The following is a 12112-nucleotide window of genomic DNA, read 5'->3' as shown; positions in this document are numbered from 1 at the left end:
TCCTGCTCTTCCCAATCCCAAGAGATACATGTATTCAGGACACCAGTGGAATGGCTTATGTAAGGTGAGAGTCTCATCAAATTTGAGGTGCCACTGGGGACTTCCTGAAGCAGTCTTTTATAGGTGTATATTACTTGCCCTAAAACTAAGCTGGACCATCTGTATAAAGACATGGACATTATTAGGACCATCTCCATGGTTCCAAGATGAGGGCTGTCAATGCCTAGAAAATGGGTTTAAATAATGGGATCACTTAATAAGTATCTCCCAGAGTAAACCTGAGCTTTTCCCTTTACAATATCATAGATTTAAAACTAGAAGGAACTTTAGAGATCATCTAATCCAACCTTCTTTCTTTATACATTAAGAAATTGAAGACCAGAGGTTTAAATTAGTTGCCTAAGGTCCCACAACTCACAGGTAGCAGAACTAGGATTAGAACGTAGGTCCTCAGACTCCAAAACTCAGTTCTTTTCACTCTTCCAACTGTTAATCTTTTACAAAAGGCATGAGGAAGTTTAGCTATCCACAAGAGTACTTACTACTTAGGAACTTTCTGAACTCCTAGAAGAAAAATAAATAAAAGAAAACACTCCCCATAATTACAGATTCTCAGAATGGGAAAGACCTCAGAGGATCTTAGATTTATACCCAGAGGGGACTTTACAGAATGCTATCTGATTCAAACAGAACCCTCTCTAGAATGGATGATTGACTTCTCTTGCAAGCCTCTAAGGAGGGGAAACAGTACCTCCTGAGGTCATTGCTACATTTTCCCATTTTTCAACAGAATTGCTAAGGGTTTTTTTTTCCCTAACATGATAAACAAAAATCTGCCTCTATATGACTTTTACTCATTGTTCTTAGTTCTGCTTTTTTGGAGCCAAACATAACATATTTTGTCTCTGTCCCACAGAACAGCCTTTCAAATACTTAGTTATCAAATCTCTATTAAGTGTCTTCCCTAATATTTGTAAAAAAGCACTTAGCACAGTGACTTGCTTAGCATATCGTGGGTGCTAGATAAATGTTTATTCCCTTCTTTCCCTCCATCTCATTGATGCTCACGAGGCCTATGGTCTCAGGGCCTTCTACCATACTGGTGATCCTCTTCTGACGCTCCACCATTTGTCAATGACATCCCTAAAATATGGCATCCAATGCTGAACACAATATTATCCCAGATATGGTATGATCACCTTCTATTTACACTGTACATATTTTGCATGTTACCTGGTTATTTATATATTGTCTTCTTCCATTAAAATGTAAACTCTTTGAGATCAGAGACAATGTTTTTGCCTTTCTTTGAATCCCCATCACTTATCTCAGAGCCTGACATATAGGTGAGTTTAATAAATGTTTGTTGATTGATCAAGCAAACAGAATAAAATAGAATGGGAGTACATCTTTCATGTTGGACTATATGTATGTTAAAGTAGTCTATGATCACCTAAGAAACCACCCTATTTAACTGTTCTATGCAATGGTAGTGATTGGTGGGAGGTGGTGATGAGTCCATAAGAACAGGCTTTCAGACAAATAAACCATACCTTTTCTCTGGTATTTACCAAATCACATTGCTACCACCAAGTTCAGCTTCAAGAGGTCTCAGTACATGTGTGGGTGATTCTGGGCTCTCAAAGGCTATCCCAGTAGGACACAAGTTCTGGCAGGTCCTATAAAAATGGCAGGACTTCTTATCTGATGAACAGTTTGTGTTTAACCCAGTTAAATGCAGTGATATTCCTCAATACGTGATTCTAGCTAAAGTTATCCATCAGAAAACATTTAAGTCCTATGTGCTAGGCAGTTTCTGCCCTCCAAGTGCTCACCTCCTCTTGGGGAAGATAACATATAAATCACTTGGTACCTACAAAAATAAATGAGAGGCAATTTCAGAAAGGGAGGCACTAGACCTGGAGAACCAGGAAAGGCCTCCTCAGAAGGTAAAAATTGCACAAGTTTTGAAGGTGAAGGTGAGGAGCAGGACCATGGCAAAGCAGCAGCCAGGAGATAGAGTATATGAAGACTAGAAAGAGAGGAAAGAATTGAAGAGCTTTAAATGTCAAAGAGACTAGTTGATATTTGATCTTGATGGTAATAGGGAGCTATTGAAGAATAAGTGAAATAAACAGATCGACATTTAGAATTTCCTTGACAGATGAGTAGAGGATGGGGAATGGGGAGAGGAGGAGATTGGAGTAGGGAGAGATCTGAGGCAGAGAGAACAGAAAGAACTTTGTAATAAATAGTCTAGGGGAGAGATGATGAAAGTCCAAACTAAAGTAATAGCTTTTTCAGTGGAAAGGGGTTGTATATGAGATATAAATGAAGTTATAAATGGTAAAATCTGACACAGATTTTATTTATGGACTGAAAGCAAATGAAAAGTTCAGGATGACAATGAGATCGCAAGCCTGGTTGATGGGAAGATAGTGTTGCCCTCAACTATAAGAGGGAAGTCTGAGACAGGGAAATGTTTTTTGTTTGTTTTAATTTTAATAATAGCCTTTTATTTTCAAAATACATGCAAAGATAGTTTTCCACATTCACCTTTGCAAAACCTTGTGTTCCAAATTTTTCTCCTTCCCTTCCCATTACCCTCCCCCCAGAACGCAAGTAATCCAATATAGTTTAAACATGCACGATTCTTCTAAACATATTTCCACATTTATCATGCTGCAAAAGAAAAATCATATCAAAAAGTAAGAGAAAAGTGAAAAAAGCAAACCAACAGCAACAATAAAGGTGAAAATACTATGTGTTGTGATCCCCAGTCAATCCCCATAGTTCTCTCTCTGGATACAGATGGCTCTCCCCATCACAAGACTATTGGAATTGGTCTGAATCCCCTCATTTTTAAAAAGAGCCACATGGTTATACATAGGTTGATAGCCCTTTGGGCATAGTTCCAAAATGCTTTCCAGAACGACTGGATCAGTTCACAACTCCACCAACAATGTTATTAGTGTCCCAGTTTCAGGGGAATGTTTTGAAGGAAATAGAATGAGTTCTATTTTGGACACACTGAGTTTGAGATGCATATGTACCATTTGGTCCAAGTACTTTTTGATGATGCAGGAAGGGGGCTAAGAGACAGTAAAGTGGATGGATAAATCTAGGAATCATCTGCATAAAAATGATGAAAGGGAAAAAGAGTTTGACCAAGAACAGAGCCCTAAGAGCCCTTCAGAGTTGATGAATGTGACCTCAGCAAAGAGGAGGGGTCAGACAGATAGGAGGAGAACCAAGAGAAAAGCTATGAAAAGCTAGAGAGAAGAGACTATTCAGGAGGAGAAGTGTCATACGCTATAGAGAAGATGAGAACTGAAACTGAGAAAAGTCACTAGGTCTGACAATTTCTTGGCAAGACCTGGGAAACTGTCTGCTTAAGAAATAGAGCTTATATAGCAGTCTATGTCAGATAAGAATGAAATCATGGATCTGCTAAAGTTTTGGGAACCAAAAATAAATGTGTGCTGATCATTTACCAAACACTTTGTTGAGAGGAGAAAGATCCCACAAAACAATAAGAAAAATAGTTTGCAAAGCCCATCTAGTGAAATTTATTGCAAGGATGTCTTTTTAAACATTAGAAAAGTGGCTCAACTTAGGAATCCCCCAAATTATGTTAAACTAGAAATTAACCTGCAGAATAGACTTGGAGATTTATTTTGTATCTGATTTCAAAGTCGAAAACACACTCTTTAAATAGAGTATCAGTGGGACCACTTAATGATCATTACAAAAGGAAGATAAAAGAGACTTTTAGAATAGAAAGGCTGAAATAATTTCTTACCCTTGTAGTAACCAAAGAATATTACAAAGAGATTTATTCCTTCCTTCTGTTATTTTTTTAATGAAAGAAAAAAAATCATTTATGTTTGAAACTACATCTAAAACTCACAAGAAAACCTTTCAGCCTCAATTGGAATCCAGTTGGAAAATGTTATGATTCATTTTTAATACGTTTGAATAACTGACACAGAATTATGCAGAATGGCATATCAAAAAAATAAAAGGATACAGGGCCTTGATACACAAAACAATTTCTGAATAAAAGAATGAAACTTATTAACTTCATAGATTTTGGGGTTTTTTTGAGTTAGCAACAAGATGAAGAAAATTCAAAATATTTCTTACTAAGACCCAATATTTCTACTTCACCTTCTTTAAAAATTACAAATCCTGCCCTGATTTTGACTTGGGGGGAGGAAGAATTTTTATAAGATTATAAGTTTTTCATTTTGCCGATATTGCATGTGGATTTTTTTTTAAGTTTTCAACATACACTACATGCCCTGAAGGGAAACAAAGATAAATTGCAAGACACAAAAAGATAAAAGAAAAATAAAGTACAATGTGGGTATTATTCTTAACAGGTGGGGTGAGTATTCAGAGGTACAGAACATGTTGAAATTCAGTTGCTTTGCAGAAGTTCTTAAAAAGGACATTTTGGAGGTACCCCAGATCAGATAGTAGTAAATACACACGTTGTCCTAGATTTAATTGACAAAATGATGTAGAAAAAGCACAAAGTTGGGGCAATAGCAGCTAGAAGAGAGTTCAGAAGTAATTCAAAGATGAAACTGATCAAAGCTGGTCAAAGTATCTTATTTAACTTTATAAAAGTCATTATGCGAAGTACCTGGCAGATGGCATTCTAAGAGGGCTCCAGTAGGTACCTAGATAAGAGCATTACAGTTGATTATCGTGTCCAAGCAATAAATGGTATTGATTGATTGTTTGTATATATAATTTATGATAAAAGAAAAGACTTGGGGCTTAATAGAAAACTAGTCTCTAAATCAGAAACATTTGACATATCTCTGACATGTTGCCTGTGACCCTAGAGAAGTCACAACTTCTCGGTCCCTCCAGGCAACTTTCTAAAAGAATATTAGTTGTAAAACAGATCTTTTGCAGATCTTTATTGGCAGAGGAAGTTTTCTTGTGGAGAGGTTCCTTAATCAATGAAATCACAGGTGCTTTCTAAAGGAAAAAAAGTTACTAAATGTAACTTTCTATGGAGCAAAAGCAAAATGGATTTCTGAATAAGGAATGAGTGTTCATTTAAGGGAGGAAGCACCCACATGGATAAAGGCAAATCATTGGACATGATATGTTTAGATTTTTTTAAAGGTTTGAAAAGAATGTGAATTTTTCATTATGAGTCCTTTGGAATTGTCTTAAATTATAGTATTGTAATTGTATGCAATTGATTATTATACAGTACTACTGTTACTCTGGGCAGTGTTCTGCTTATTCTGCTCATTTTATTTTGTAATTTTATAGAAGTCTTTCAAGATTTTTAAAAATAATAACTTTTAATTTTTTTTCAAAATACATCCAAAGATAGTTTTTAATGTTCACCCTTACAAAACCTTGTGTTCCACATTTTTCTTCCTCCCTCTCCATCCCCCTCCGTGACAGTCTTTCAAGATTTTTCTGAAACCATCTGTTCATCATTTCTTATGGCACAGTTATATTCTATCACAATCATATAACACAACTTGTTCAACTATTGCCCAATTAATGGGCATGCTCTCAATTTCCAATTCTTTACCACAGAAAGGGATTACTAGGGCAGCTAGGTGGTGCAGTGGATAGAGCACCAGTCCTGGAGTCAGGAGGACCTGAGTTCAAATCAGACACTTAACACTTCCTGGCTGTGTGACTCTGGGCAAGTCACTTAACCCCAATTACCTCAGGGGGAAAAAGGGATTGCTATAAATATTTTTGTACGCATAGGTCCTTTTTCTTTTTCTTTTAAATCTTGGATACAGGTCTAGCATGGTATTGTTTTGGTCAGAGAGTATGCAGAGTTTTATAGTCTTTTGGACATAGTTCCAAATTGATCTCTTGAATGGTTGGGATCATTTCACAACAGAAAGAACAGAACAGAAAGAAACAGAAAGAAAATCTATGAAAAATATAACAACATATTATGTTGTGTGTGACCCAGGCCAAATGAATTATATAGAAATTAAGGGCTATCAGAATAGGGAGGAAGGGCAGCTAGGTAGTACAACGGATAAAGTTTAAATCTGGCCTCAAACACTTACTAGCTATGTAACTCTGGGTACATCACTTAACCATGTTTGGCTTAGTTTCCTCATGAGCAGGAGAAGGAAAGTGTGTTTACCAAGAAATCTCCAAATAGGGACATGAAGATTTCAACACAATTGAAAAATGCCTCAACAACAAGAATAGGAGAGTTCGTCGTAAGCTGTGTGGTTAGGGTAGGCAAACTGTAGGAGTTGGAATTTGAGCCAGACTTTATTTTATTTTTTTTATTATAGCTTTTTATTTACAAGCTATATGCATGGGTAATTTTTCAGCATTGACAATTGCCAAACCTTTTGTTCCAACTTTTCCCCTCCTTTCCCCCACCTCTTCCCCCAGATGGCAGGTTGACCAATACATGTTAAATATGTTGAAGTATATGTTAAATACAATATATGTATACATATCCAAACAGTTATTTTGCTGTACAAAAAGAATCGGACTTTGAAATATTGTACAATTAATCTGTGAAGGAAATCAAAAATGCAGGCGGAGAAAAATAGAGGGACTGGTAATTCTATGTAGTGGTTCATAGTCATCTCCCAGAGTTCTTTCTCTGGGTGTAGCTGGTTCAATTCATTACTGCTCCATTGGAACTGATTTGGTTCATCTCATTGCTGGAGATAGCCATGTCCATCAGAGTTGAACATCATATAGTATTGTTGTTGAAGTGTATAATGATCTCCTGGTCCTGTTGAGCTAGACTTTAAAAGATAGTTGAGATTTGGAAAGATGGAATAGAGTAAAGAGGTAGAGCACTCTGGGCAAGGAATTACAGTCTGGACAAAGGCTTTGGGCCAGCAATACACAAGGAGTCTATCTTTGGGTAAGAATGCTTCTAGGGGCCAGAGTAACATCTATCTAAGAAGAAAGAAGTAGGGCAAAATATTAAGAAGTTAGGTCAGTAATGGAGACAAACTGCAACCATTCCCAATAAGATCTGGAGTGAAACAAGGTTGCCCACTATCACCGTTACTATTTAATATTGTATTAGAAACGCTAGCTATAGCAATAAAGCTGAGAAAGAGATTAAAGGAATAAGAATAGGCAATGGGAAAAAATTATCACTCTTTGCCGATGACATGATTTTTAGAAAAGGATTCTGCTAAAAAGTTTTAGAAATAATCCACAACTTTACAAAGTTGCTGGTTATAAAATAAACCCCATAAGTCATCAGCATTCTTATATATCACTAACAAAATCCAACATCAGAGTTACAAGAAATTCCATTTAAAAGCCTGATAATATAAAATATTTAGGAATCTATCTGCCAAGGGAAAATCAGAAACTTTATGAGCAAAATTACAGACCACTTTTCACACAAATTAATCTGATCTAAAATTGGAAAAAATATTAAATCTCTTGATAGGGGGAGCAAATATAAAAATGACAATATTACCTAAACTAATCTATTTATTTAGCTATACCAATCAGACTCCCAAAAATATTTTAAACTAGAAAAATAACAAAGTTCATATGGAAAAACAAAAGGTCCAAAATTTCAAAGGGAATTAATAAAAAAAAATCAAATGATGGTGGTTGCTGTACCAGATCAAAACTATACTAAGGCAGCATTACCAAAACTATTTGGTGGCAAGGAATAGTTATTGATCAGTGGAATGATTAGGTTCAAGGATAAAACAGTCAACAAATATAGCAACCTGTCTTTGAAACCCAAAAGATCCCACTTTTGGGAAAGAACTTACTGTTTGATAAAAATTGCTGGGAAAATTGGGAAACTAATATGGCAGAAACAAGGGCATTGATCCATACTTCGCCTACACAAGATAAGGTCAAAAATGGGTTCATGACCTAGGCATAAGAATGAAATTTTAAAAATTAGAGGGCATAGGAAGTTTCCTCTCAGACCTGTGGAAGGGAAGGTTTTTGAAAACAAACTGAATTTCGTCACAAAATAGAAAATTTCATTATCAAACTGAAAAGTTTTGTCAAAACAAAACTAATGGGCAAATTAGAAGGAAGCAATAAACTGGGGAAAATATTTTTAAGTCAAAGGTTCTGATAAAGGCCTCATTTCCAAATATATGAAAATTAACTCTAATTTATAAAAAAATCAAGCCATTCTCAATTGAAAAATGGTCAAAGGATATGAACAGACAATTCTCAGATGAAGAAATTGAAACTATTTCGTCTAAAAAGATGCTCCAAGTCATTATTAATCAGAAATCAAATTAAGACCTCTAAGATACCACTACACACCCTGTCAGATTGGCTAGATGACAGGAAAAAAATAATGATGATTGTTGGAGGGATGTGGGAAAACTGGGACATTGATTCATTGTTGGTGGAGTTGGGGAATCCAACCATTTTGGAATAGTTTGGAACTATGGTCAAAAAGTTTCAAACTTATACCCTTTGATCCACAGTGTTACTAGGGTTATATCCCAAAGAGATTATAAAAAGGGAAAGGGCCTGTTTTTCCAATGTTTTTGGCAGCCCTTTTTTAGTGGCTAGAAACTGGAAACTGAATGGATGTCCATCAGTTGGAGAATGGCTGAAAAATTGTGGTTATGAAAATTATGGAATATTACTGTTCTGTAGAAATGACCAACAGGATGATTTCAAGAAAGGCCTGGAGAGACTTAACGAACGTGCTAAGTGAAATGGCAGGACCAGGGATCATTATATACTTCCAACAATACTAGATGATGACCAGTCCTGATGGATAGGCCATCCTAGCAATGAATAACCAAACATTTCTAATAAAATAATAACTGAACTAGCTATACCCAGAAAAGAACTCTGGAGATGACTAAAAACCATTACATTGAATTCCCAGTCCTTATTTATGCCACCTGCATTTTGATTTCCTTCACAAGCTAATTTACAAAATTAAGTCTGATTCTTTTTGTACAGCAAAATAATTTTTGGTATTATACTTATTTGTATCTAAGTTATATTTTAATATATTTAACATTCTGGTCATCCCCATTTTAGGGGAAGGGGGTGGGGGAGAGGGTGAAAAAATTGGAACAAGAGGTTTGGCAATTGTTAATGCTGTAAAGTTACCCATGTATATATCCTGTAAATTAAAGGCTATTAAAAAAAAAAAAAAAGAAGTTAGGTCAAAGGCCATACTATCAAATCTGTGAGTACAGAGATAGATAGCATGAGAGGCTGAGACCATGTAAAGCAGAGGTCAAGCATGGTGTGGGCCGGACTTGGTAGGTCTGGAAGACACCAGTTAGGGTGGACTTTGGGCATTGAGCTCTGCTGGCCAATCAGCCAGAGAATACATGATTTCCAGAAGTCAAAGAAGGGAGGAGATTGGAAGACTGCAAGGGTTGAGACATCAGAAGAGGGTCCTATGAGGTGGCAATCCACCTTGGTAGAGGGAACTTCTTCACCCAGAAGTTGCCTACATCAGTGAGATCACAGGGTCAATCCGTGATTCTATATTTTGTTTTTACTCATCTAGGTAGACGCTATTTCTTGTTGGGAGAATGAAAGCTCTTTGAGTTTAAGCAAAATTTTTGTTATCATCTGCATAGCCTCCTTGTCATGCATAGGGTCTGGAATGTAGTTCTACATTTTAAACTAAATGTAAATGAGTTGAAAACAATTAAGAGTCAAAAATTCCACATGCAAATAAACAATATTTAGAGCATATAATTTTCTGATTATTTTCATTTTGTCTAATTCTTTATAACAAACTCTTCCTTTTGGGGCTTTGTTGGCAAATATTGAAATAGATCGCCATTTCCTTCTGCAGTTCATTTTACAGATGAAGAAACTGAGACAAAGAGTATTAAGTGGCTTGCCCAGAATCACACAACTGATAAATGTCTCAGGATAAATTTGAATTCAGGAAGAGGAGTTTTTCTGACTTCAGACCCAGCACTCTATTCACTATGCTAGCTAGCTGCTCCACTATATAAGAAGTCAGCAAAGAGAAAGAACATCCTAACTGGATTCAAGAACCCCTTTAATGTAAAACATCATATTTTTTCTCAAGCAGGGAATTCTCATTTACATGTTGTCTCCTCCATTAAAATGTGAACTCCTTGAGAGCAGAAGCAACTTTTCTTTTTTCTTTTTTGCTGAGGCAACTGGGGTTAAGTGACTTGCCCAGGGTCACACAGCTAAGTGTCTGAGACCAGATCTGAACTCAGGTCCTCCTGACTTCAAGGCTGATGCTCTATCCACTACACCAATTAGCTGCCCCTAGAAACTTTTTTTTTTGGTATGGTGCTTGGAACGTCAAAAGCACTTAATGACATGTTTGTCGACAAATTGACTTAACAGTCCTGTGACTCAGTTTCCTCATCTGTGAAATGAAGGGTCAGGATTGATGGCCTCCAAGTTCTCTTCCAGATCTAAATATGAATCTGTGATCCATCAGGTAACATGCAAACCATGTTAGGGAAGTGGTAAAGAGGCAACTTGATTGGAATGAGGAAATGGTCAGAGACAAGGATGGGAGGTGAGGTTGTCTAAGACTTTGAAGGCCAAGACAGGAGTTTGAATTTTAGATGGATAGAGAGTGAAGGACTTCTGTGCTGGGGAATAAAATGATTTTTTTACAAAACAGTGATGTTGCTCATATTTAGTATGGACTACAAAGGCTGAGAGAGCAGGAGATAGATTAGAAGCTTATACATGGTGGTAGTCACCAATTGCCAAGAATTATGGGCACACCTACAGTTTAACATGAATGAAGAATGAATGAACAAATGAATGAAGCATTTATTATATCTGATAGCTTGGGGGACATTACTATTCTCAGGATCCTTGGGTTCAGGGTTTTAAGCTATCAGACTCCTAAGGAGAAAAGATATTCAAGATGGTAGAAGTGACCTGATATAAGCCATCTCTCATCTCTCCCTCAGGGTGTTTCTGCCTAGGTCAGCATTTTAGAATGATATATTAGTAGAAGTCATTAGCTTCCAGATTTTCATGTTCATGTATATGTTTTTAATGGCACATTAATAGAATTTTTAATTTTGATATCTAATTCTCCTAAATTTATGAGATCCCTGAAATGAGGATTATAATTGTGATGATGATGGTGATAACAGCTAACATTTATATAGAGCTTTAGGATTTTCACAGTGCTTTATACTAGTGGATAGAGATCTAAAAATGACTCATTTACTAGCCCTGGTGTCAGCAGGACCAGAGTTCAAATCTGGCTTCAGATACCTAGTAGTAATATGATGCTTAGCAAATCACTCAACCCTTTTCTTCCTCAGTTTCTTTGATTATAAAAAGGGGATAATGATAATACTTATTTCCCAGGATTATTGTGAACATCAAAGGAAATATTTATTTATTTTTGCTTAACTATTCTATTTTTTAATTTTAATGTGAAAAATTTTAATAGTATTTTATTTTTCCAAATACATGTAGAGATAGTTTTCAACATTCATTTTTGTAAAACTTTGTATTCCAGTTCCCCCCTTTATCTCACTACCCGGTCTCCATGATAGTAAGCAATGTGACATGAGTTAAATATGTGTGATCCTTTTCAACTTATTTCCATATTTGCCATGTTGTGCAATAAAAATGAGATAATATTTATAAAGCATTTAACACAGTGCCTTGCACATAGTAGGTCTTTAAAGAAACATGGATCTCCCAATGTCCAACAAATTGAAAGAATTTGATTAGATAGATGTTTTCTAAGTTGCTTCCCAGTGTTAAGATTTTATTCACTCCTAGGTAGGTAATAGTTAATTAGCTGAGCTAAAGAATTGCCTTTCAGTTAGAACCATTCATTAGTCTGGAGCCTTTCTCAGCTTTGCATTGTGCTTTTCTCTAAGAATAATTTCAGTGTGTTCCTTGCCTCTCCAGAGTCTCAAATAGAAACTCTGTCCTATTGTTCACCATCCTAAAAATGGCCTCATCAGCTAATAAAGTTATTAGCCGAATTCTTTTAGAAGCATAGGACTCTCCATCCCCAAAAAGTTGTCTTATAGAGGCCAGAGTCAGCCACTCTGCCAATACCAAGTTCTCTCAAAACCTTGCTCAAAAGTATTCTTTCTCCCATAGTCTTTAGCCTACCCTTCTTCCTCACAGTCTG

The 12112-nt window shown here is 36.2% G+C and overlaps 1 protein-coding gene across 3 annotated transcripts in view; it reads left to right on the top strand.

Annotated features, from left to right (window-relative positions):
* BLNK (B cell linker) overlaps nucleotides 1-12112 on the top strand; it is a 129824-nt gene that overhangs the window by 48265 nt on the left and 69447 nt on the right. The window lies entirely within an intron of this gene.

The sequence above is a fragment of the Sarcophilus harrisii genome, chromosome 2 (genome assembly GCF_902635505.1).
Source record: "Sarcophilus harrisii chromosome 2, mSarHar1.11, whole genome shotgun sequence".
In the NCBI taxonomy this organism is placed as follows: domain Eukaryota; kingdom Metazoa; phylum Chordata; class Mammalia; order Dasyuromorphia; family Dasyuridae; genus Sarcophilus; species Sarcophilus harrisii.
This window is presented reverse-complemented; position numbering and strand designations above follow the sequence as displayed.